The following is a 25,926-nucleotide window of genomic DNA, read 5'->3' as shown; positions in this document are numbered from 1 at the left end:
ATAAAAGATTGAAATATTGTGAACATGTTTCGCCCTTCTTATTGGGCATCATCAGCACATTAGCTAATCTTAAAACAAACAATTTTATTAAGAATGATTACACCATTACACTTAATAAAATTGTTTGTTTTAAGATTAGCTAATGTGCTGATGATGCCCAATAAGAAGGGCGAAACATGTCCACAATTTGTAAATCTTTTATGGTACTGTGGTACTGTAGGTATTGAATAGGTGAATAATAAATGTATACTTTGTAAATTGAATGTAATCACTATTTTCAATACGGACCAAAAAATTAGATTAATGACTTGTAAAACAGTATTAGTCAAGAAATGACATTTTACAGGAGCCCATTTTATTGCTTTTCTTCAGAAAATTGAAAGAGACTTTTCTAATTGCTTAAGAGCCATACCATTTTTCTAAAGTGTCTTACGGTCAAAGTTCGTTATTTAAGAAAGAGGCTTATACTATTTTGACTGTATTGAGAAATAGGCTTGTAAAATTGTGACCTTAGAATACAATAAAATGTAGTTCATTGGAATTGATGAAAATTCTAAAATAACAGTGGCATAACTAATAATAAAATCTATAAAAATATCAACAGTCAATTTATTGTCTGGAATACAACACCACCAATTCAGATATTGGAGAACTCCTCTAGGTCAAGGCAACTGTCTTTCGCAGTAAAATATTTTTGTAGATCTTTGTAAAATTTATGGAATATGGGTGGAAAAGTTGGGAGAAGATCCAATATCACTTTTCTTCTTTCGAAATATTGGTAGAGAGCAACGATCTTTCTGGGTACAGTTAAGAATCTACTTTGTCCCTACGATTGAGCCAATTATTTCAACGGCTCATTTTCATTCGATTCTCATTGAAATGTACGATCCCGTAGTGTTCGTGAAGCAAAGCCATTTAACATCTTGCCTATTAAATTGATTTCCCTAGAGATTTTTATTTCGAAACTCCAAGGGAGATTACTACATGCGACAAGGATCTTCAGTATCAACATGGAGGTTGAAGTCATAGCAGCTTTGTTATTCAGTCACGTTCGTCGACGCAAAACTAGCTCGACGGTTCTGAATACAACCCATGTTAATGGAACGTTCAACAAAGGGCGCGTTTAATTTGCCTTACTGTGATTTACGTAAACATGATAGTAAGTTTTTCAACTACACAAGAAAGAGTGTGGAATATTTCAACCAGTTGCTACAACTAATCAAGAAAGAAATAGGAGGACGGGGTGCAAATTTTCGCCAGAGAATTCGTCCGGAAGAAAAACTAATGGTTACTTTAAGGTAAGTAAAATTTATTTTCACTTTACTTACAACATACTACTTACGTTCATTACTTAGTTAAAATAACTCGGTGTAGTCAGAGCCTCGTGACACAGCTTCTGGGGATAGAATTGTTCAATCACAGGAGTAATAACTCGAGCAGCTTGATGTTGGCCTGTCTGGATATGGGGTGGAGTAATAGCCTCGCGCTTGATGGTGCGATCTGCTAGGAATAGCAACATCAGCATTAACATTCCTTTGTGAATCGGCATTAGTATCATGATGGAAACGTGGTAGATAGGAGGTTGATACTTCTGAACCACATTCAATATTTCAATTTTAGCACTGTTCTTTGAATATTGTGGTATTTTCTTGAAATCATTTAGCAGTGATAATAAGAAGAATTTGTCTGAATCACAGCGTTCACTTTCCTCTCTGGATTTAATACTGTATTTTAAATCATTCACCATCTCCATACCTATGAAATCATCATTCCTTTTCCTTTTTGACTGAGGATGTAACGTTGAGATGATTGCGTTTCTGGCTTTTATGCTGCTTTCGGCTCAGTAGCACGTTCGATATTTGAAGTCATAGGTCCAGTTTCTGTTGCTACCTTAAGAAATTGAAGTTGATCAAAATATATGTAAGTACTCTTTTCAGGAGCTCCTGAACCACTACTTGCGTTCTTCAATCTTCTTATTTATCGGAAATAACAGCTTCTTATGTTTTTCCACTTCTTTTGTAGTTGTACGCCTGGAAACAACGAAAATAACCTTATTTTCAGGTATCTAGCCACTGGATGCAGTTTTGGTGACTTTCATCACAAGTACCGGCTTGGGATGGCCACTGTCAGAAGTACAGTAAGACAGGTTTGCTTAGCCATATGAAACTTGGTAAAGTGATCCAACAGCACACGAATGGAGAGCAATTATTGCTGAAACGTTCGACAATCATGCACAATTCCAGAATTGCATTAATGAGGTTGATAGTAAACATATTAGAATTAAGCAACCATCACACAGTGGATCGCAGTACTATAGCTACAAAATTTTTTTTTTTTTTCTCAATTGTGTTACTTGCTATTTGTGATGCGGATTACAAGTTCACCAGCACTGATATTGGAGCATATGGTAAATATGGCGATTCTTCAATTTTCATAGAATCCGCTATTTATTAGAAACTTGTGAGGAAGAAACTGAAAATCCCAGATAAGAGTCCAATATCGACTAATAATGATACACCCATGCCGTACGTCTTTGTTGGCAATGAAACATTTCCTCTATTAGAAAACATGATGCGACCAGATAATTGCAGCAATTTAAGCCACAAAAAGAAAATATTCAACTACATTCTCAGCCGTACTCAAGGTAAATTGAATGTACTTTCGGAATTCTGGCTAACAAGTGTCAAATTCTTCATCACCAACTAGATGTCCAAATAGAATTTGCAATTGACTTAGTGAAGCCGTGTTGTGTGTTACACAATTTCATTCGCGCTAGAGATGGTATAAGTTATGAGGATTCCCTATATTATTTTACATCACAACAGAGAACACGAGATTTTGCAAGAAATACAAGGAAACCAGTCTCTTGCCGAGATTTTTGGCACAATACTTTGTTGGAGATGGCCAAGTTCCATGGAAAAACAAATGCATTACTGAAGTAGTTTACAACTAGAAAGCCATTTAACTTTTATATAGCAACAAATGTATACTTTGTTTGTAACTACTTACCAAGTTTATTTTTTCTTCCAGATTCACTCCCTTTCCTCCAAATTTCTGTACTATTTCTTCCCACATAGCCTTTCTTACAGTTCTATCACTGTACTCCTTTAACGTGCCATTCGAAAATGCAGGTTGTTCTTCAATTCCCAGTATGAACAACTCTGTATCAAACTGTTGGGATTGCGCCCTATCGATATCTACTAACTACTGTTACCCACGCGCAACTGGCCGCGTAAGTGAGTGTTGTTTTCTTGGTTAAGTTACATGTCTCCACGCGTGCGGCAGGTCAGCCGCTTGTGCAACTCTCTTCATAAGTTACGTAGCAGTCGCGCCGCTTTAGTGGGTGTTGAGTCTATCTATAGGAATAAAGCTGTAGCGGTCCGCTGTCTGTAATTTCGTTTGCCTTGCCAATTTTTGAGATATTTATTCGTTTTAGGTCAACTTAAGACCATATCAGTGGATTGTATTTTTTGTGTCTGTTTGTTCCACCATCATGGCGAAACGGCTGGATAGATCTCGATCAATCTTCATATTTAGAGTATACTAATCCCAGGGAAGGTTTTGATATGCGTATCATTTTAAAATCTCTGAATAGACGGGTTTTTTGAAAACCAGGATATTTTCTTCAATTTTTCTTATACTATTGATTTTCTGTAAATTCCGTTGACTACAAGTGAACTCCTCTTCATTATAAACAACTTTTGTTATGTACATAATTTGGCTTACTCTTCAAATGACGCAGAAAATTACTATTTTCTGCAGGTCTTATGCTCTGCATTTAGTGACCGACAGATCGACAACGAACCTACAGGTCACCATGGCAACGTCTCGTTATGATCTCCTATCTCTTGCTCGTTATCTCCCCTTACCCGAATATCACTTACTCCTAGTACATCCAGATGCATCCTCTTCACTGACTCAGCCATTTCTACTCTCTTTCTTCCATATTCCCCATTAATATTGATAGCACCCCATCGAATTCCATTTCGTTTGCCAAGTTGTTTACTAGGAGTCGCTCGCCTGTCAAATGGGAGTGGGACTCCGTTACTCCCATAGGTCCAAGGCTTGCTTAAAATGTTCTGAGCTCGGTATATTCATGAATCAGGATGCTACCCTACTTACACATAGTCCAAGTGAGGATGTTTCCTCTAACGGGTTATGGATCACCGGTGGATTGTATAGTCCTAGTCGCCTGAACACAGGGAGGGCCATGACTCAGAATATGTCTGAGATGCCCACTCCCATTCCGTAGCAACCGGTATCCCGACTCTCAGGACCACTTACTAGGCCACTCAGCCGACGGACTAGGACGTGACTACAGTAACCCGCCCCATGAACCATCCCACACCATGAACCATATATTTTATTGTAAACTTTTATTTGTTACTTATTTCTAAAACACATTTTTCTATAAACATCATACAATGATAGTAAAAAATAGTCACAAGTAACGAAAAAGGAACTACAAATTAAATCTTCAACAAAACTAAACTATACATTGAATTTGGAGTGAACCATACATCAAAATAATGCTGCAGAAAGGTCTTTGTTTTTTGTATTAAGTCCAGCTGGCAGAGTACTTGCTGAATTTGCCATTTCTGTTTGTCACACTCTATCCTCTACGCCGTCTCTCCACTTAAGCTGTCTTGCGTATTTTGAAGTCGAAAGTAACACTCTATGCAGACTGCTGTTGTATGTTCCCCACATACATCCGTTCACAAGAATTACAGGCAGTATTGGTCAGTCTGGTTTTCCGCGATTTGTAGCAGAAAATGCAGCGACGACGCTTTGTTGAGAAACCAGTATTTTCTTCCATCGATATTCCAGCTCCTTCTGATTGTTCTTCGGGTGGGCTGAAGCTCTTAAAACCTTCCGAAACAGAGCTAGTGATACCTTGAATCTGAAAACTTCTCGCTGTAGCTTGGGTGGTAGAAGTTCGTGACCAAGCCGTCGAAGGAGCAGTCTGTGAAGCATATTTTCGTGCCCATTTCCTATCCAGATAACTTGTGCATTGATACCTGCGACGTTTAGCATAGAAAAAAACCACTACCATTGGCCAACGACACGTGTTTCTTGCAGCGTCGTACGCAGCACTGAGTTTGTCCACTACGTCGACTTCTGATTTCGTGCTGTTATAATATGGAATCATCACTGGTTTGGAAGATTCACCTGATTGTTCGTCTATGCCATCATCGAAGTTTTGAGAGGATAGAAAAATTGTATTTAGATGTTTTCTTGGCCCATAGGACACAATCGTACAACTCTCCCCAAAGCCAAATATGCTCGAGTTCACATGCCGTTTCTTCACATTCAATAAATCGAGTGGGATCTCCCTCTTATTTTTCTTCATGGTTCCTATAAATGAAATTTTATTTTTATTCAACTCGGTAACCGATTTCACACCCGAAAACCAGTTATTAAGGTCCTTCGTTCTGTTTTCCAGCATATACCTCAAGATTGTAAGTGTAAAGAGACTGCTGCATCGCACATGGCATATACCTTCACGCCGTCCTTTGCCGGCTTCGAAGGAATTAATTGCTTGAAACGACACCGTCCCCGAAACCGCTCAAGCTCTTCGTCAATGGTAACACACGGTCCAGGAGAGTAACTCTTTTTGCAATTGTCAACAAAAGCCTTGAAGGGTTCTCGAATTTATACTATAATATCAATGGCTTTCCTTTCGCGTCGGTTGCTGCGATCGTCAAAACGAAGACATTTCTTAATAAAATTGAACCTCCTGAGATTCATTGTCAACCTAACTATTTCAACTCCGTGTCCATCTGCGCCCCACAGCGTACTAGCATCATCCTGTTCGCATGTAAATTTCGTAATATGTATAGAAGACCGACGAAATATTTTATTTCAGTCAAATCTGTAAGATTTCCATCCCGTTCTCTGCCGAAGTGATTCTTTACTTCCAAACGAATATACTGATTCGTGTGCTCAACAATGCTCTGAAGCATTTAGTCAGAAATGAAGTTACTCCAGCATTCTATAGGTAACTTAGCTTGTCGTGCATCATGAATGACACCTGGGAAGTGGGTGATGATGTTTTGTGTATGAGTGTGACGTTTCCCTTGACGAGGTACTTTTAGCCAGGTTGTCATTTTGTCTTTCCCAAGATAAAACAAACTGTCGTTCGGATCACTTTCTTGATCGCTGCCACTTTATTCAAACTCAGAATCGCTTATTCTCGGTTCTTCCGGCCCATCTTCCACGTCTGTGTCCGCCTCGTCTTCAAAATCTTCCAGCGCAGAACATCCGCCATCTTCATCTAAAATGAGTTTCTGAGTAGCTTCTATATCCATAGGATCTTTCAGATTATATGTTTGCTTCTGTACCATCATATCATAATATGTAAAATTCACGAAAACAGGAGGAGATATACATGAATAAATGTTGCGCCGTATGTCGCAATGTATCAGTCTGATACATACGCTCTGAGCAGCTGACAGTGTGACAGTACGAAGTGACTGCACGAAGACTGTGAAGTGACTGGCTGGAAATGGAGGATGAAACAGGAAGGTACTGTTAAGGCGGGCTGCCTCTGTTGCCTAGCACAACAGTGACACGAGAAAAAAAAAACACGCTTGTATCATTCTGATACTCATGCGACCGATGGAAAGTAAAGATTCATTTTTCGTTAGTCTATTGTAAGTGGTACTCTCGTTCGTCACGAGATGCCTCACTGTGCTCTAACCTTCCAAGTGAGAAGTGACGACGCCATCTTAGCTCCAATTAAGATGTTACTCGTACAATACGTATGAGCGTTGCGAAATAAACCTCAAGATCATCATATGAGTGAAAGACGGTGAGGAAGGAATGTGCTAGAAGAAATAAAATAAAGAGCAACAAAAGACTGCCAAGATTAGAACAGAATAGAGCTGAAAGAAAAGTGTGTAAAACTTAAAAAACGAAAAGAAAATATATGGGTCGCATTGGAGTGGGTTGGAGGGCAGGGGAAAGTGCAGAAAGAAGTACGTAATACAATACAGAGTGAAAAGAAGTTAGAAGTGAGGTCTAAATAGATATTGAAAGTTTTTCTGGCTACTTTATTCAAATTGCACTAACACATGGAAGTTTTGTGGCGATGGAAGTACGGAAGAGGGCCAGGATTAGGAAGGTAGCAGCCGTGTCCTTCATTAAGGTACAGCCCCACCATTTGCCTGCTGTGAAAATGAGAAACCATCTTCAGGGCTGCTGACAGTGGGATTTGAACCCTTTATCTCCGAACGCAAACTCATACCTGCTTATGAAAGTATGCACATAGGCCAGAGTGAACCATCTAGTGATGATGAGAGTACGAATTTGAAAGAGAACCGTAGCGAATTAACAATAGAGAAGGACGGGGAACGAACTACCTACGTAGATATTTAATGGCTCGCAACCACTTATTGCTTACTAGATAGCAGAATCCCTGTTGAAATGATTAGGATTATTTATGTATTTCCACTGATTTCCGTATAATTCTAGACATATAGGGTTTCGTGCAGTTAAGAGTTCCAGATTTCCACAAATAGTAACCAACTTAAAGGCGTGGTGGTCTGAATTCTTTCAAGAAACAATGAAAGGTTTCTAAAGCAAACAAACCTTCCAAATTATCCGATACGAAATGTTTACTTTCTGTGAAGAAGTGATGTAACCGGTCATGAGGATTGTTTAACCAGTGATCGTTTTAACCTGTACTAGAGTGATGAGGTTACCCTTCCCTACCATCGGATGGTAGGACCGAACGGTCCCTCTCCCAGCCCAAACAAACGAACATGTTGATAAAATCATTAATTGTATTCCTGACGATTACAAAGACTTTTACCAAGAGATGTTATTGTAGCCAGTTTCTAATAGGAATGGGGATAGTGATTTATGTTTCAACTCTTTTTCGTATTATGAACTTTTGGCATGTAGATATGCCTTTCTTTCTTTTTTACTTTTAAGTGTTACATTGCATTTTAACCAAAGGACAATAAACATAATTCTTATTGTTGGTAAAAGCCATTTAGTTTCGAATAACCATTCTAATACTTTTGTACACTATTTATTGATTTCTGATATTTTTGTAAATGATTTTGAATTGACTTGCATAAAGGAGACTCCAACCTCTATTGCTCCCTTCAGTACAGAATATAAGGACTACATCTACGGATTTTAAGGTCGACTTTGCAATTGTAAAATCTTGAGTTTGAATCTTAGTTTAAAATACGTTTTCATTTTTCTAAATGAAATCATTCCATTTTTAATCCGTATATTCAGTTAAATAATTTATTTGCATATGAAATATTTATGAATATTTATGAAGACCACAACATGTTTCCTGTGAAAGACGATAAGAATTGGTAATTTGAATGAAATTTTCTACGTGGTCTACTTAACCAGCTACGTGTAACATTCCGTGGCTTCTTGTAGAAATTGCCACAATAGATTTGTGTTGCAGCCAGTACAAATTGTTTATACTTCATCTGAAAACAAATAATCACCACAACAACCAGTACGGTATAATTTACTTACTACACTCATCAACTATGCCTTTGCTGGCAGGACCTAGTGTTTAGAGTGCACTATGTCTTCTGGTATAGGCTAGAGCAATTTTGTTACTTTCATAGATCTGTCTCCGTCTTATCCTTGGCTTTGACTATGAAAGTGACTGAGGTATGAGCGATGCTAGTAATGCCAATCCTTATGCAGCCAGTCCCTGCTATGAATGGTGTGAAAATGTTGCTCATAGGGTAGGTTGGTGTATGCATTTCAGTGGGCTTGGCAGACTGATATGTAATAGCAACTCTGACCCGGTGAGGAAAGCAACGGGGAAACTACCTCACTCCTCATTTCCCTAGTACGCCTCTTCAGTGATGCCTAGGCCATCTATGACAGCTGATGGCAGAGCTGTTGAGGATCCCACCAGCGGAATCGCTGACGGACTGAACATACATACTCATCAACTAGTACAATTTCGGTTACATTTCCATAATTCATCTCAAAACACAAAACAATATCGCTATATCTTTAGAACTTTACGGATTTCTTAGAATAATTTCTTCGGTTACTTACTGTAGCTAACCATAAACGCTTACTCCAGTATGATCCATATTGTTTTTTAATTAGCGCGTATTATCTCATAGTAACTGTGCCTTCAATATAATTACACTAGTATTATGATTCATACCGTGTAACGAGTTCCACACTTATATTTGACCTTGTGACTAAAGCATGCAGTTACATGCGATGTTGGTGTGCGTATCTCGTAATGATAGACTCAGTGAAGGTGAAATAAAAATATATAACATGCTTCCTTAATCCAGGAAGATACAGTTACATTCCATCGGAGTGTGGCGTTGCGGTACGTTGGGCTTGCTAAGAATGTGTTTTAATTTGCTTTGTTTTGCAAACAAGCTGAAAACGTTTGGCATGCGGCGAAGTACACGGAGGAGGAATTACTTGTCCTTAGCTGAAAGAAATCTGATATTAATGGAATTGTGTTTTGATTTAGATGGAAGATTAAAACCCTTTCTTCGTTTAAAATATAATGGACAGAGCTCGATAGCTGCAGTCGCTTAAGTGCGGCCAATATCCAGTATTCGGGAGATAGTGGGTTCGAACCCCACTGTCGGCAGCCTTGAAGATGGTTGTCCGTGGCTTCCCATTTTCACACAGCGTCATATGCACTGAGCCAATTTGAACTCTGTGGAGAGGCCTGAAATTAAATCCAGACTTTTGGCACAATCATTAACTTATATGCCACCACCTCTTGTTGCCTGCCGGCCAACATTCTGGTGGTGGGTGATTGTTTTCCAACAACAGGACTCAAACTACTTTGTCATACCGTAAAGATTTGACGCTTTAATGATCATGGCCAGCAGACAGGCCAGTAGAATTATAATGCATAATATCATCTGAAGGCTCTCATAATCCTGCTGACATCATAGCAATGGATAGAAAGAAGAACGTTGGCTTCGTCTTCGACCCAACTGAGGGGTTTGAAGGAGGAAACACACAGACACAGAAAACGTTGATGGTGAGAAGAACAGGTACTACGAATCGTGCTTTAACACTTTATGGGTCAGAAAACTGGCTCTGTGTTTCAATAATCTAAACTTATTTTGACCATAATGGCATCAAATATTCATATTCTCCAACATAGCGAAGTGCTAAGATGAACCACTATAAGTTTAGTTGAGCAGTAGTTCGCGTTCCATGATTAATTGTATAATAATGTACGAAGACTCTGAAGAATAAACCATGCGTGTTTTATTGGGAAATGATGGATCGTTTTATATAATTTACTTACTAAACTCATCCACTAGTACAATTTAAGTTAGATTCCCATAATTCATCTAAAATATAAAACAATATCGCTATATCTTTAGAACTTCTTCTTTAAGAAGGAAGCCATACCTTCCAGTGTCGACTCAGTTAAATGTAACTTATAAGCTTTCTAGTCTGTTGAACACACAAGTTAAATATTAATATTATACTACACCGTGCCTGTAAAAACGTCATTAATCGAGGTATAAAAATACACATCATTAAACAAAGAATGACATGTTCCATTCTTAAAAGTACATCCATCTGATTCTATCAAGTCACACTCAAATATTTAGAGATAATAGTTACGTTTATCTCTGTTTAATACTGAACAGTAGTACTTGTTCTGTAATCAATTGTATAATATTATGTTAATGCAGTTAATAATGGAGTGGAGACAAAGCAGGGCATTATTAAGATAAGTTCTAGAATTTAAGTTCTTAAATATTAAACAGTGATAAACATATATATTATTTCTAAATACGTGAGTGTGATTTGGTAGAATCTGATGACGTTCTTTTAAAAATGAACCCTGTCGTTCTTTGTTTAATAGTGTGTATTTTTATCCCTTGTCTAATTTATTATTATTCATTTATTATTTAGCTTATGGCTAGTACATAACTCTACATAAAAATATTCAAAAATATAACAAACAATATAACACCTTAAACAATCAACCAATCTCTAAAACAGTTCATAAACTTAAATCCAAGCTGTCCAACCATTGTACAACCCCCTTGTCTAATAATGTGCTTTTACAGTTATGTTGTAGTATGATATTGACATTTAATTGAATGTTCGACAGACTGAAGAACATTTAAGTTACAGTACTTCACACACAGTACATGTTTTGGAATGTTTCAGAAATCACTTTTCGACAAAATATAGCAAAGCAAAGCAAAGCAAACCAAAGTAATCTTCGTACAGGCCATGAAGACCCTTGGAGGGATGAAAGGTAAAGGCTTCCACTATCCGTAAACTCGGCACTTGGTGAGGTAGAGTGGTTAGCTACCCGCCCGGCCGCCTTTGCCCCCAGGAATTAACCTGGTACTCATTTCCGCTGTAGGGTGAGTGAAACTCAGGACCATATGCACCTCCGGAAGTAGAAATCTCCTTTCTTAAAATTTTGGACTTCCTGAAGGGTAATCGAACCCATGTTCGACAATATATACTGTAGGCTATTTTAAATACCCGCCATCATTCATAAACGATGAATAATATATTAGCAGTCAACATTTAAGTCAGTGAACGTTGCCGTTTACGAAAACATCTGCCTTTCTTTTATCGAATTTGTGTGAGGGATGAAAATATTGACTTGCAAGGCTGGAGACTTAATGTACCTGTGGTCTATAAAGTGTTAAAAATCTTGAGGAGAAATGCTTCTTTTTTTGTGCTATTTGCTTTTCGTTGCACCGACACAGGGGGGGGGGTCTTATGGCGACGATGGGACAGGAAAGGGCTAGGAATTGGAAGGAAGCGACCGTGGCCTTAAGTAAAGTACAGCTCCAGCATTTGCCTGGTGTGAAAATAGGAAACCACGGAAAACCATCTATCTCCCGGATGCAAGCTCACAGCTGGGCCAACTCGGCCTTTGAGGAGAAATGCAACATTCCGTTCCGGAACTGGGAGTTGAGAAGACTGATGTTCGGTGCTGGAGGAGTGATATCTAATATTAATTTTGTGTGAACTTCTTTCGTAGTTTTAGCTTTAATATTTTGGAACTAGAGGAAATCGCTGCGAATATTCTGAGGTGCTATCTTCAAAATGTCAATCACTATTTGTATAGTACGATAAAAACATAAAATGAAACATATAATAGCTGCTTTTGGTGATAGCCGCCTCTTTACGGAAATCATGATAATATTAAATGAATGAATGACATATATTTTTAACTCAAAATATATGAAAGGTGTGAAAATATCGCTCATAGGGTCGGTTGGTGCATGCATTTCAATTGGCTTGGCAGACATATGTAACAGCAACTTCTGACTCAGTGGGGAAAGCAGCGGGAAACTACCTCACTCCTCATTTCCCTAGTATGCCTCTTCAGTGACCCTGGGCTATCTATGACAGCTGTTGGTGGAGCTGTAGAGGATCAAACCAGCCTTTGGGCTGAATACCCAACACATCATTTACATATTATTTGCGACAAATAATTATGAGGCTGCATTTTCTCGACAGTCCTTACACAGGTTCAGCCACCGCTTTCGGATTATCTCTCTCTCTCTCTCTCTCTCTCTCTCTCTCTCTCTCTCTCTCTCTCTTTGCAATTATTTCATTAAATTCGAAATTGCACATAATACGTGCATATAGACATATTCATTGTACACTGCTATGCTTTTCAGCACTCAGTCTGTAGGCGTCTATGATTGAACGAAAGGCCACATAATTACGTATTTTGTACTTCAACTATGGTGTCGTCTAATTTACTCAACATGTTATTCAGTGGCGGTGTGCCAATGTTGGGCTCTGGGACGGAGCTTCTCTGATATCCAGACATCCACAGTCACAAAATAATTGAATTAGTGATGTTTCTAATATAAATAATATCAACTCGTAGCTGAATAGGATAATAATTATATCTCTTTTCATATGTGGCCTTTGTCCGCTTTCTTTGTGCCGTCACGGTCATTGATTAAAAATTGTCCCATTATGATCATTGGTTTTCATTGTCTCTATCCGTTTCTCTTTTCTCTCTCGTATTAGGTCGTGTTCTGTATATAAACCGTATGAAGTACAAATTGAAGAGATATCAAATACAGACCGAGCAAGTGGCGGCGCCGTTTGGGTCACGTAGCTATCAGCTTGCATTCGGGAGATAGTAAGTTCGAACCCCACTGTCGGCAGCACTGAAGACCGTTTTCCGTGGTTTCCCAACTTTACACCAGGCAAATCACGCGGGTGTACCTTAATTAAGTTCATGTTCACTTGCTTCCAATTTCTAGGCCTTGCCTGTCCCATCGTCGCCGTAAGACCTATCTGGGTCGGAGCGACGTAAAGCAAATTGGAAAAAAGGAAGTACACATTCTAGACATAATTTGTATCTGTTACGTAACTGAATAAGTGTATTCTTATTCTTCTGTTGCGACCTCTTTTTCCCACACCTGTGGGGTCGCGGGTGCGAATTGTGTCGCATATGTGGATTTGGCGCTGACAGATAAAATCAGATAAACCTTTGCCTACTCTAATTCTCTGAGTTCTATTTCCAGAAACATAGCCACCCTTTCAGTCACCCTTTTGTCTAGTTCAGTACCCTCATTTTTGCCAGTAGTCTCCCATGATCTACCCTTGGATAGGTGAATCTGACACAGTCCATTTGACCTCCTGAATCCAAGATATCCGCTATATCTTGCTGGAATCCTACAAGTTGATGTAGTCAACAAAGTCAAGGAAGATGTAGTGAATATAAGCATTTACATTTATGCATACAATTCAATCAATCAATCAATCAATCAATCAATCAATCAATCAATCAATCAATCAATCAATCAATCAATCAATCAATCAATCAATACTGATCTGCATTTAAGGCAGTCGCCCAGGTGGAATATCTCCTATCTGTTATTTTCCTAGCCTTTTCTTAAATGATTGCAAAGAAATTCTCCGGCCGGATGCCCTTCCTGTCGCCAACCCTATATGGAGAGATGTAATCACTATTACGTGTTTGTCTGATGGTTGGTAGTGTGGTATGTTGCCTGATATGATGAGGAGAGTGTTTGGACGGACACATACAACCAGTACCCGAGCCAGAAGAATCAATCAGAAGCGATTAACATTCCCGTCCCGGCCGAGAATCGTACCCGGGACCCTCTGAACCGAAGGGCAGTACGCTGACTGACCATTCAGCCAACGAGTCGGACACGTAACTGAATAAGTGTACTGAATTTAATTACTCTACTTGTTATGGTTCCTGAAGAAAAAGTTACCAAAAATGTCAAATACCGTATGTCACTTTTGGACATGCCATCTTAGCTGACAACGGAGAGGGAATGACAGTGGTGCCAATGTTTAAATAGTCATTTTAAATACAGTTTCATTGCAGCAACGTATAAGGTACGGATGTCAAATTTCTACCCCGCACCTAATTTCGTCCCCCTAGGGATTTCCAGTTTGCACTGTTTGGATCTAATGTTTAGCCACCGCTCGTACATGCGTAGCCTCATCCCGTTGTCTTGTTGTGAGAGTTGGTTGTGTGCACCAAGTTTAGTCTCCGTCTACAAGGAGGATTCATTTTTCAGGCTGAGCTGAGTCAGTGCAGCATTCAAATTGTCTGTCTGTTAGGTCAACAGCCCAGAGGCTGGTTGGATCCTCAAATAGCACCACCAAAGGTTATGCGGTTATAAGGAAACCCCATAAACCAATAGCAGTACCAAAATGAGGCGTACTAGGCAAGATGAGGAGTAAGGTACTTTGCCATTGCTTTCCTCACTGGGTCAGAAAGTACTATTGCAGCACGACTGACCCCGTGAGCAGCACCTTTCATAACACTCAGATGCACTCTGATTGTCATTACTCAGCACTACCAATACCCCAGCAACTTCCATATTGTCACAGCCATGGATGTTGACTGGGACTTCGGTGGAAGCTACACTTTACTCTGGCTTGTGCCAAGAGATGGATGCAAAAGTACTGTATCCATCAAGAATTGACAGCAGGCAGGCATTCTAATTAAGAGCCTGTTAATCCTAGAGTGAGTACTGAAATGTGTATGAAGTACTTGACTGCATTTCAGTCGTGTGGTGTAGTTGCTGGCGTGTAATCGCTACAGTGAGGTGCTTAGTGTGATTTACTCTAGCGGTCATGTTCATAAATTCATCTCCCTTTATTTTATTTGTTATTTATGAAGTGTATTATTATTATTATTATTATTATTATTATTATTATTATTATTATTATTATTATTATTATTATTATTATTATTACTATTTTCATATCGGAAAACGCAAGCAGTGCGATAAAGAGGCTATGAAAAAGGCTACCAAGGCACCGAGAGACAAGATAATGGGTTCCAACCGTGCAAGTAAAGCGTTTAACATCCCACGAGCAACGCTGAAATTTTATGTTAAAAAGAATACCAAGAGAAGGTTTTTCATATATAGCCTTCAAGTAATTCATTATAGGGACAAAGTTTGGTAAGGTTAGAAAGGAAAAATGCGTTAAAATTAATTGTACTTTTCATGTATTTGGTGGGGGACGAACTCACGAATGCAATTTTTTGGCAGTTTAGTTTTTGTACGGTAGTGTTTACGTTTATTAAAATATTGACTACCTTACGTTATAACAGTTTCATTGTAACTTGCCCATAAGTGGAGAGCCTTGTCCACAATGTTCCTAAATTTCTACAAGTCCAAATCTGCTAAGGGACGAAATATCGCCGCCTTCCCCGCCACACCTTATATGCCATGTATTTCACTATTTTTCTACGCTCAAAAGTATACATAAGACGACACTTTACGCTGCAGTAGCTACTTCCCGTACACTTTTATTTAAAACGTGTCTCTGATTGATCGAACTCCGGTTCGCTTACCAACAGCTTCTCTGATTGGTTCAAATTCCCTCTCGAGCATGATTCTACTGGCGGCTTGTCAAAATAATTTGTGATAAAATATTTCATTTAACTAAGTTGGCCATAGTATGCAACAAAATATTGGTCTCAGCAGTTTTGAAATTTCATCACACTCCAAAGGTAAAACATCAATTTCCGTGGAGAAATCATTACAAGCATCATTTAATGCCATGCAACTCCGCCTCTGGACTAAAAAAAAAAAAAATCGCCTGAATTCGGTTAAGGAGTGAGTGCACAGGTACTCCGCATCCAGGTTAAGCCACTCGCTGACAATTTAATCGCACAATTTCAACCAAACCTCGGAGATGCTGATGTTGATGTTTTACCCGCAGATTTTCAATGGGATTCAAGTCTGGTGATTTTGTAGGCCAATCGGGATGTAACAGGGTTGGGGAGTATTCTTAAAACCAGTCACATATGCATCCAGCCGATGAACTTTGCAGTTATCATCTTGAAAAATCAGGCTATCATAATCATCATGCAGATGTTGAACGAAAGCCAACCCCTGATCATACAGAATGTATAAATAAACATCTGGTTTCAGTGACCTGGTCCCATCCATGATACGAAAAACACCCTCAAAACATCACTGAATGAACCTTCGCCTTGAACCTGACCTTGCACACATCCAGGATGATTTGCTTCGTTTGGCCTTCGGTACACTCGATGACGTGCGTCATTGGATTACGGACAAATCTTTATTCGTTAGACCACATTACGTTCCGCCAATCAGCTACTGTCCACGTTCAATATTTTATAGCCCATTGAAGACGCGCAGCTCTATGTACCTATTTGAGCAATGACCTCTTGCGAGGTGACTGACGGCAAAAGTTCATTGCATGCAGTTTCCGGCGCAATGCTCTCTCGCTGACAGAGTGTGATGGACCTTAATTCCGTGACTGCAGCAATTGTGGCGCTGAGATTTTAAAAAAGTCGGACTAGTCATCATTTGGGTGGTATATGAATTGTTACTGTGGTTCTTATCTTTATAAAATTCCGTATCAGTTGATGCTAAAATGGGACTTGTTCAGTAACTCTTTGCCTGTCTAAATTAGTGTTTAAATTTTGTGTCATGCTAGAGTGAAGTTTGGGACAGTGATAAGGAGAAATCTGGCGTCCAAATCAAACATGAACATAGTTGTCTGACTAAATTTCCTAAGTTGTTTAGTAAGGAAATTATTTTGTATTATTCCTTCCATGTTACAAGCGAAGATACGGATAGGTTATTGACTTGTCTTTCCACGACAGCATCGATTCTGATATGTGTGTTCTGTTACATGATGCATGTTTGTACACTTATTTGGAATGCGTATTAATGTGCTTACATGATTAAAAACTCATTTTGCTATAAAATTACAGGGATAATTGAGTTAAACTTTAAAATGAGTGTTGTTAAAAAAACGAGAATTGTCAGTCATTTTGTATACAGGTATCAATTTCCTAGTATATGCCTTTATCATATAATTAGGCTACATATTATGTTATATGACTTTTATCTTCCTAATGGACACGTAGGTTTAATTACAAGGTGTAGGAACATTATACAGAATGATATACAAAATTGATATTTCTCAAATCTACTATTCAGTGACATCAATAATCTTGACCATAGTGGCCGGTATTTGATTCGTATTGACTTGATCACAACAAATATGTAGATGGATGGTCAGCCTAGTCAATACTAAATATTAATTATTTATATTTATTTATATATTTACACTAGCAAGATACCCGTGCTGGCTACGGTATTATACTGAAATTTATAATTGAATGCTAATTGTTTTAGATATATAATCCGCCGAAATTCGCGATCTGACTCGTTTTCTAATAGATTACGGTATGTTTCCTCACATTTTTCAATCTTTCTTTCCAGCAATCAATTTCGTACTTCCCGGGCTAGGTCCAGATATTCCACCCCGTCAGTTGGGTCCCTAAATCTTTACCATCTTTTCCTATAAGCGTTTTTAATATGGATCAAATCCTTCAGGAGATCCGGCGTGGTGTCGTCTTAGGTGCCTTGGCGGTACTGAACCCGCGGCCGGACTGCATTCTTAGTCATTACCCGTCCAGGACCATTTTCCAGGGGGTTCCGCATATTTGACAACGGTCCAGAACATTATTATTATTATTATTATTATTATTATTATTATTATTATTATTATTATTATTATTATTATTATTATTATTAAAAGATGTTCTGAACCCCACAGCAAGCTGCAAGATCGCTACTTGGCGGTAAATTACATCTGCTGCCATTGTCATTGTTACAATGTGACCAGCACCATCGTCGCGCGTAGGCAAGTGTGCGGGATTTCTGGCGATACCAATGACATACTTCCGTGCATTGTTGACCTTATTATAGAGGTGAACAATTTGACGGTCCATCTCATTCCTATCGTTTATTTCAAATGTGTTTAAATTTTTATTTACATGCCAGGAGGATCTACTGTAATCTAAGAACGTTCTCCGAAGGAAAAGATGGCTGTTGAAAACCAGCCCAGGAAAGATTAAAAATGATCGGTTTATGATCAGAATAAGTACATCGAAACTATATAGCCTGTTTCCAGTCATTCGATAGGGTCAGGAATGGAATGAATAAAGCCCCATCTAGCAGCGACAATAGGAATTGTGCCGGCTGCCGAAGCACACCTCTGGGGCAATGATCGTTGAATGACAAATGAAATGAAATATTGGACAGTGTTGCTGGAATGAATGATGAGAGAGAAAATCAAAGTATCCGGAGAAAAACCTGTCCCGCCTCCGTTTTGTCCAGCACGAATGTCACATGGAGTGACCGGGATTTGAACCACGGAACCCAGCTGCGAGAGGCCGGCGCGCTGCCGCCTGAGCAACGGAGGCTCCTTAAGTACATTATGTACAGTAAAATCAATTGATCTCACCTCCTTTTACACCCCACCGCCGTTAAGTTTATTTACACCCCCCCCCCCCCCAAAAAAAATAGAAGACGTGTTTCTTTATGTTTAAAAGGTATTCCAAACACCAATGTTCACATCTGTTACATTCAGTTTTGAGATATAAGTATCCCCACAAAAATAATTCACTTTATTTTCACTTCCTTTCACACTCCCCTCCCCCCCACCCCGTAAGTGAATTTTCCGGCAAAATATACTTGTTTCCTTAATAGTAAAGGATCTTCTAAATAGTAATTATCACGACTCTAACTTCTTCAGTTTTTGATTTATGTGTCTTCATGAAAGGAATTCAACTCCTTTTCACTCCCGCCCCCCAAACGCGTTTTTCTTTGTTTAAGGAGATTCAAATACCAATTTTCACGTCCGTAACAACTTTAGTTTCTATTAGATGTATGCATTCTCATACAATTAATTCAATTAATTTTTCAATTCTTTCACCCCCCCACCCCCCCCCCCCCCTTCATTGGATTTTCCGAGAATACGTGTTTCTTTACTTTTAAAGCAGATTCCAAAGCAGATTTCACGTCTGTAATATCTTCATTTTTGAGATATCAGTAGCCTAATTAAAAGAATTCAACACCATTTTCAGTCACTTTTACCCCCCCCCCTTCCACCCAAGTGGTATTTCCGAAAGCTGAAAATACACGTTTCTTTATTTTTAATAGAGGTAAAAATACCATTTTTCACTTCTGTAACATGTTAAGTTTTTGAGATATACTGTAGAAATTCGCTTTTTAAAATTTCACCCCTTTTTATTTCCCCTTACGTGGAGTTTCCGAAAACAAATCACCTATCTTTCTTTACATTTACAGGAGATTCCAAATACCCACTTTTTACGTCTATAACATTTTACGTTTCTCAGATATTCTGTAGATATAGTCTTTCAAAAAATTCACCCCAGTTTGTCACTCCTGTTTAACCCCCATTAATTGGATTTTCCAAAAACAAAAAAATACGTGTTTCGTTATTTTTAAAGGAGCTCCCATATACAAATTTTCAGTTCCGTAATATTTTCAGTTTATGTATCCTCATTAAAGGCATTCATCCCATTATTCACCCATTTACACCCCCTCCTATTGGGATTTAAAGAAAGCAAAAAATACGTGTTCTTGTATTTTTAAAGAAGATTCTAAATACCATTTTTTTACATCTGTAAACTTTTAAAGTTTTAAGATGTAGACACACTCATTTTAAAAATTCACCCACCTTTTCACCCTCCATTATTTGGATTTTCCAAAATAAAAAAAATACCTGTTTCTTTATTTCTAAAGTAAATCCCAAATACCAGTTTTCAGGTCTGTAATATCTTCAGGTTCTGAAATATAAGTAGCCTCATTAAAGGCATTCAACCGCTTTTTCACCCTTTTCCACCCTTCCAATTGGGATTTTCCGAAAACAAAAAAATACGTGTTTCTTTATTTTTAAAGGAGATTCTAAATGCCAATTTTTACATCTTAAACTTTAAAAGTTTTGAGATATAGACTCATTTTAAAAATTCACCCCCTTTTCACACCCCCATTAATTGGATTTTCCAAAAACAAAAAATATGTATTTCTTTATTTTTAAAGGAGATCCTAAACACCAATTTTCAGGTCTGTAATATCTTCAGTTTCTGAGATATAAGTATCCTCATGAAAGTCATTCAACCACGTTTTCACCCCTTTTCACCCCTCCTATTGGGATTTTCCGAAAACAAAAAAATACTGTTTCTTTGTTTTTAATGAAGATTCTAAGTACCAATTTTTACATCTGTAAACTTTAAGAGTTTTGAGATATAGATGCACCCATTTTAAAAATTCACCCCCTTTTCACCCTCCCATTAATTGGATTTCCCCCAAACAAAAACATACGTGTTTCTTTATTTTTAAAAGAGATCAAAAGTACCAATTTTCATGTCTGTAATATCTTCAGTTTCTGAGATATAAGTACCGGTATCCCGATTAAAGGCATTCAACCCCTTTTTCACCCTTTTGTGCCCCTCCTATTGGGATTGTCTCAAAACAAACAAAAAAACGTGTTTCCTTATTTTTAAAGAAGATTCTAAATACCAATTTTCACATCTGTAAACTTTTAAAGTTTTGAGATATAGACACACTCATTTTAAAATTTCACCCCCCTTTTCACCCCCTTAGCGACGGAATATCCAAAAATCCTCTCTTAGCGAGCACCTACATCTTCATATGAATATATCTCCAAAATTTCATTTCTTTATGTCCAGTAGTTTTGGCTCGGCGATGATGAATTTGTCAGTCAGTCAGTCAGTCAGTCAGTCAGTCAGTCAGTCAGTCAGTCAGTCAGTCAGTCAGTCAGTCAGGACAAGCTACTTTATATATAGAGATTTATATATTTATATTATAAATAAATATAAATAATTAATATGTAGTGTTGACTAGGTGGACCATCCACCTACATATTTGTTGTATTTAGTGACATGTCCCGTTTTTGATCTCAGCACCTCAATTCATGTCGGGATTTGGAAACCATTTCCATTCACAAGTCATGAAATGCGTCTCCCGCCCCTGTCAATCAGGATCTTTCTCCGACCACAATTCTGACGTCGTGTTTCGTAGCCGTGTGTTAGTATACCACTGCTTGTAGACACGTTGAACAATCTGCTGCGAAACACCAAAAAATACAGCAACTGCACCCAACATATGGCCATGGGTACGACCAAATACGATTGCCTCTTTATGCCACTCTGTCATATCCTTTCATGTATCTATACTGTCCGCTTGAAACATGAATGGCTCACTGATCGCTTCTACCGTATGCTCACGCAGAGGCAGTGCGCGTGCGGTTGAGCACGGGACTAGAGGCAGTGCACGTGCGGTTGAGCACGGGACTAGAGGCAGTGCGCGTGCGGTTGAGCACGGGACTAGAGGCAGTGCGCATGCGGTTGAGCACGGGACTAGAGGCAGTGCGCATGCGGTTGAGCACGGGACTAGAGGCAGTGCGCGTGCGGTTGAGCACGGGACTAGAGGCAGTGCGCGTGCGGTTGAGCACGGGACTAGAGGCAGTGCGCGTGCGGTTGAGCACGGGACTAGAGGCAGTGCGCGTGCGGTTGAGCACGGGACTAGAGGCAGTGCGCATGCGGTTGAGCACGGGACTAGAGGCAGTGCGCATGCGGTTGAGCACGGGAGTAGAGGCAGTGCGGGTGCGGTTGAGCACGGGACTAGAGGCAGTGCGCATGCGGTTGAACACGGGACTGGAGGCAGTGCGCGTGCGGTTGAGCACGGGACTAGAGGCAGTGCGCATGCGGTTGAGCACGGGACTAGAGGCAGTGCGCATGCGGTTGAGCACGGGACTAGAGACAGTGCGCGTGCGGTTGAGCACGGGACTCGTTCACTGCACCTTCTGTACAGACTTAACGATCCATCTGTGCGTGCGCACAAGGGTGGCTAATTTTTTGTCTAGTGAGTTTATTGTAATCAAGGAAGTGAAAAATTAAGATGTGAATTTTGGATTACTTTTTAATGTCTAGATGCCTTTAATATCATGATAGAATAGTCCACACCACTGTTTATCTTACTATACTTTCTGCAGTAAATAGGTGAAAAAGTTTGAGGAGACTAGATCAATCGTGGTGGAAAACTGGTTGCTACTTGCTAATGAGAATACCGGCTGGACAAGTGCTCGACAGAGGCTTTCATTGAACCGTCGGCTGTAACTAGCTCAAGGTGCCAATTATTGCCGCTACTCATCTGATATCGGATCCATCATTACTCAACACGATGTAAATTATTTCACCTCAGTGGTCGACTTGTTATTGGTGTGATATTTTAAGTTGAATAGTAAAATAACTTTCATCTTAGCATTAAAGGTACACTAGCTGGAAGAGTGACTAGCTGTGTAGCTTAGTAACTGGCTTCCTTCTCAGATGACCAAGGTTTAAAACTCGGTCACATCTTCAAAGAAAAGTTACGTAGTGACACGAAGGACATCCGGTCATAAATGCCGGCTTAAAGCCGGCTCCAGTGACCACAAATATAATTTACAGAAGAAATATCGTTTTCATGAAGTTGTGTCTAGCTGAAGAAGATATTTCTTCATCTAAAATATGAAAGCTCTAATTAATGGAAATACGAGGAATAGGGAATAATTTACGTCTTCGGTATGGTTCTCATTATAAGCTGAAAATTTGTTTTCCGCACCAACTTCTCTTCCTATTCACGTAATGTGCCCCCAGAATATCTCGGGCATTGCTGGTTCCCTGTCGACCACCAGACGTGAGGAACCAAAACGAGAATTTTTATTCCTCGCGTCCAGATGCCATCGATCCTGTAATACACAACTCAAGTAATGGGTTAGTAAAAATTGTGTTTGCTGTTTTACGTCGCACCTACACAGACAAGTCTTATGGTGAAGAGTGCGTAGCAAAGGCAGTAGACGTAAATAAGGTACAGCTTGGTGTATAATGCAAAACCACGCCGAATAGTGGGGGGTGCAAATCCAGTATTTCTCGAGTGCAAGCTAACAGTTATGTGAAGTAAACCGTGTAACTAACTCGCAAACAGCAAACAGTGTGAAAAGTTAGTAGTCTACATGGAATTTCTTCTTGACAATGTGTGTATGGGGATGTCACATATCTACGAGCATACACGAGAGAACACCGAGCGAGTTGGCCCTGCGGTTAGGGGCGCGCAGCTGTGAGCTTGCATCCGGCAGATTGTGATTCTAACCCCACTGTTGGTAGCCCTAAGGATGGTTTTCCATTGTTTCCCATTTTCACACCAGGCAAATGTCCGGCTCCATGGCTAAACAGTTAGCGTGCTGGGCTTTGGCCACAAGGGTCACGGGTTCGACTCCCGGCAGGGTGGGGAATTTTAACCATCATTGGTTAATGTCCCTGGCACGGGGGCTGGGTGTATGTGTTTTTTTTTCTATTTACTTCACGTCGCATGGACACTGGTCTTATGACGACGATGGGATAGGAAAGGTCTAGGAGTGGGAAGGAAGCTGCCGTGGCCTTAATTAAGGTACAGCCCCAGCATTAGCCTGGTGTGAAAATAGGAAACCACGGAAGACCCTCTTCAGGGCTGCCGACGGTGGGATTCGAACCCACTATCTCCTGGAGGCAAGCTCACAGCTGCGGGACTCTAATCGCACGACCAACTCGCCCGGTCATTTGAAGTGTAGGAGTGGGTCTGACCCCTTAAGCTCTAGGTTTAAGATTGCAAATGCTCCTTATAGCGTTGTCGTTGCGATCATTTCCTTACTCTGTCATGTAAATTGGCACTTCCTGAGTGCTGGTGTAAGAGTGTGTGTGTTTCCCTATCAGTCTGTTTTGTATCACCAAGTAATTGTATGTTTCCTGCGCCAGGTCATAAATATTCAGCACACGCTTGATGCATATTTGCTTCTTGTTACGCAGTCTACATCCGGTAACGTTCTGATCTCAGAATAAGGCAGGCACGGATTTAAGATTACATCTCACACTACACCACACACGCTATTGATTGTGTAGCACGGTGCAAATATTTGCCACACCCTGCCACCTTGTTCTGATAACACCACAACACCTGAATGTCAAGGGATAATCTGTCTCCATCTTTATAGTTATTAAAATTGAGCTTAATTACCGAACTGGCTAAGTGCTATTCATGTAGCGGTCTATAATACAAAGTAATAAAACATTTAACAATAGGATTACTTGTCTTCAGATTGCAATATCCTGCTTCAGGGAACAACACAAGGGAACTGACCAAGGTCAAATGTACCTACGCGTAAAATCTATAATAACTCTTAATTTCCATAAAGTAATATAACTCACTCTCAGACCTTAATTACAATATTTTTATCTATCTTTACTTCTTTCATAAATTGTTATGGCATTCATGTTTTCAGGTTCTAGGTCATAAAAGCTATTACCGTGTTTCACATCTTTATCAAGATTCGTGTTATAGTATTGTGCTAGTGGTAAAGTGGTTACAGTACTACCTGCATCCACCAAAGATCTTGGGTTCGATTCCGGTCGAGATTTGTTGATTTATGAACAAAACGTTTACAGCACGTATTGTTCCCCGCGTCGGCATGTAATATGGACTTCCTTAACGCATTAGGTGTTTGGACACCGTAGTGCAACTGTTCATTAATAGTCTTGGCCTGTCAAGACGGCGAGCCAGGTGGCCTGCAGATAATGGAGAATTACGTGATCAGACTAACGATATCCTCAGTTGCATTGCTTTTAGCTTTCACGGTCGGTCTGCTGTCGTTCATATCAGACACTTCCTCAGTTGGTTCCGAGGCTGAATGGACACCCTTCCAACTGTCGGTCCAGAATTAAAATACTTTGACAGGTTAGGAATCGAACCCACGCCCTCTGAGTAAGGGGATTACTAGCTATCACTAAACCACGGGGTTAACAACATTAGGTGCTCATTCGGTTAAGTTCGTACTCTCATTCCTCATCCAACAGCCACTCTCCAAATAGCAACTTGCTCTGTTCTATGTTGGCTATGAATAGAAATTGTATAGTCTGTACATAGTATAAAAAACGAACGTCTGTCTGTCTGACCGACTACACGAGTGTATGTATACATGTAGGCTACTATAAGTACTGGTATTCCGCTGCAACTGGAGAACTGCTGGGTAGATTTTTACGCGATTTTCACTACTTGCGACTGAATAATTATATTCTTATTCTTATTCTTAATCTGCTTACCCTCCAGGGTTGGTTTTTCCCTCGGACTCAGCGAGGGATCCCACCCCTACCGCCTCAAGGGCAGTGTTCTGGAACGTGAGACATTGGGCCAGGGGATAAAATTGGGGAGGATGACCAGTACCTCGCCCAGGTGGCCTCACCTGCTATGCTGAACAGGGGCCTTGGTGGGGGATGGGAAGATAGGAAGGGATAGACAAGGAAGAGGGGAGGAAGCGGCTGTGGCCTTAAGTTAGGTACCATCCCGGCATTTGCCTGGAGGAAAAGTGGGAAACCACGGAAAAGCACTTCCAGAATGGCTGCGGTGGGAATCGAACCCACTTCTACTGAGTTGAAATCCCGAGGCTGAGTGGACCCAGTTCCAGCCCTCGTACCACATTTCAAATTTCGTGGCAGAGCCGGGAATCGAACCCGGGCCTCCGGGGGTGGCAGCTAATCACACTAACCACTACACCACAGAAGGGAAGCCC

At 39.8% G+C, this 25,926-nt stretch overlaps 1 pseudogene; it reads right to left on the bottom strand.

Annotated features, from left to right (window-relative positions):
• Positions 1–1,351: 1,351 nt before the first annotated feature.
• Positions 1,352–22,086, bottom strand: LOC137498940 (uncharacterized; annotated as a pseudogene).
• Positions 22,087–25,926: the final 3,840 nt, after the last annotated feature.

The sequence above is a fragment of the Anabrus simplex genome, chromosome 3 (assembly GCF_040414725.1).
Source record: "Anabrus simplex isolate iqAnaSimp1 chromosome 3, ASM4041472v1, whole genome shotgun sequence".
Classification (NCBI taxonomy): Eukaryota; Metazoa; Arthropoda; class Insecta; order Orthoptera; family Tettigoniidae; genus Anabrus; species Anabrus simplex.
This window is presented reverse-complemented; position numbering and strand designations above follow the sequence as displayed.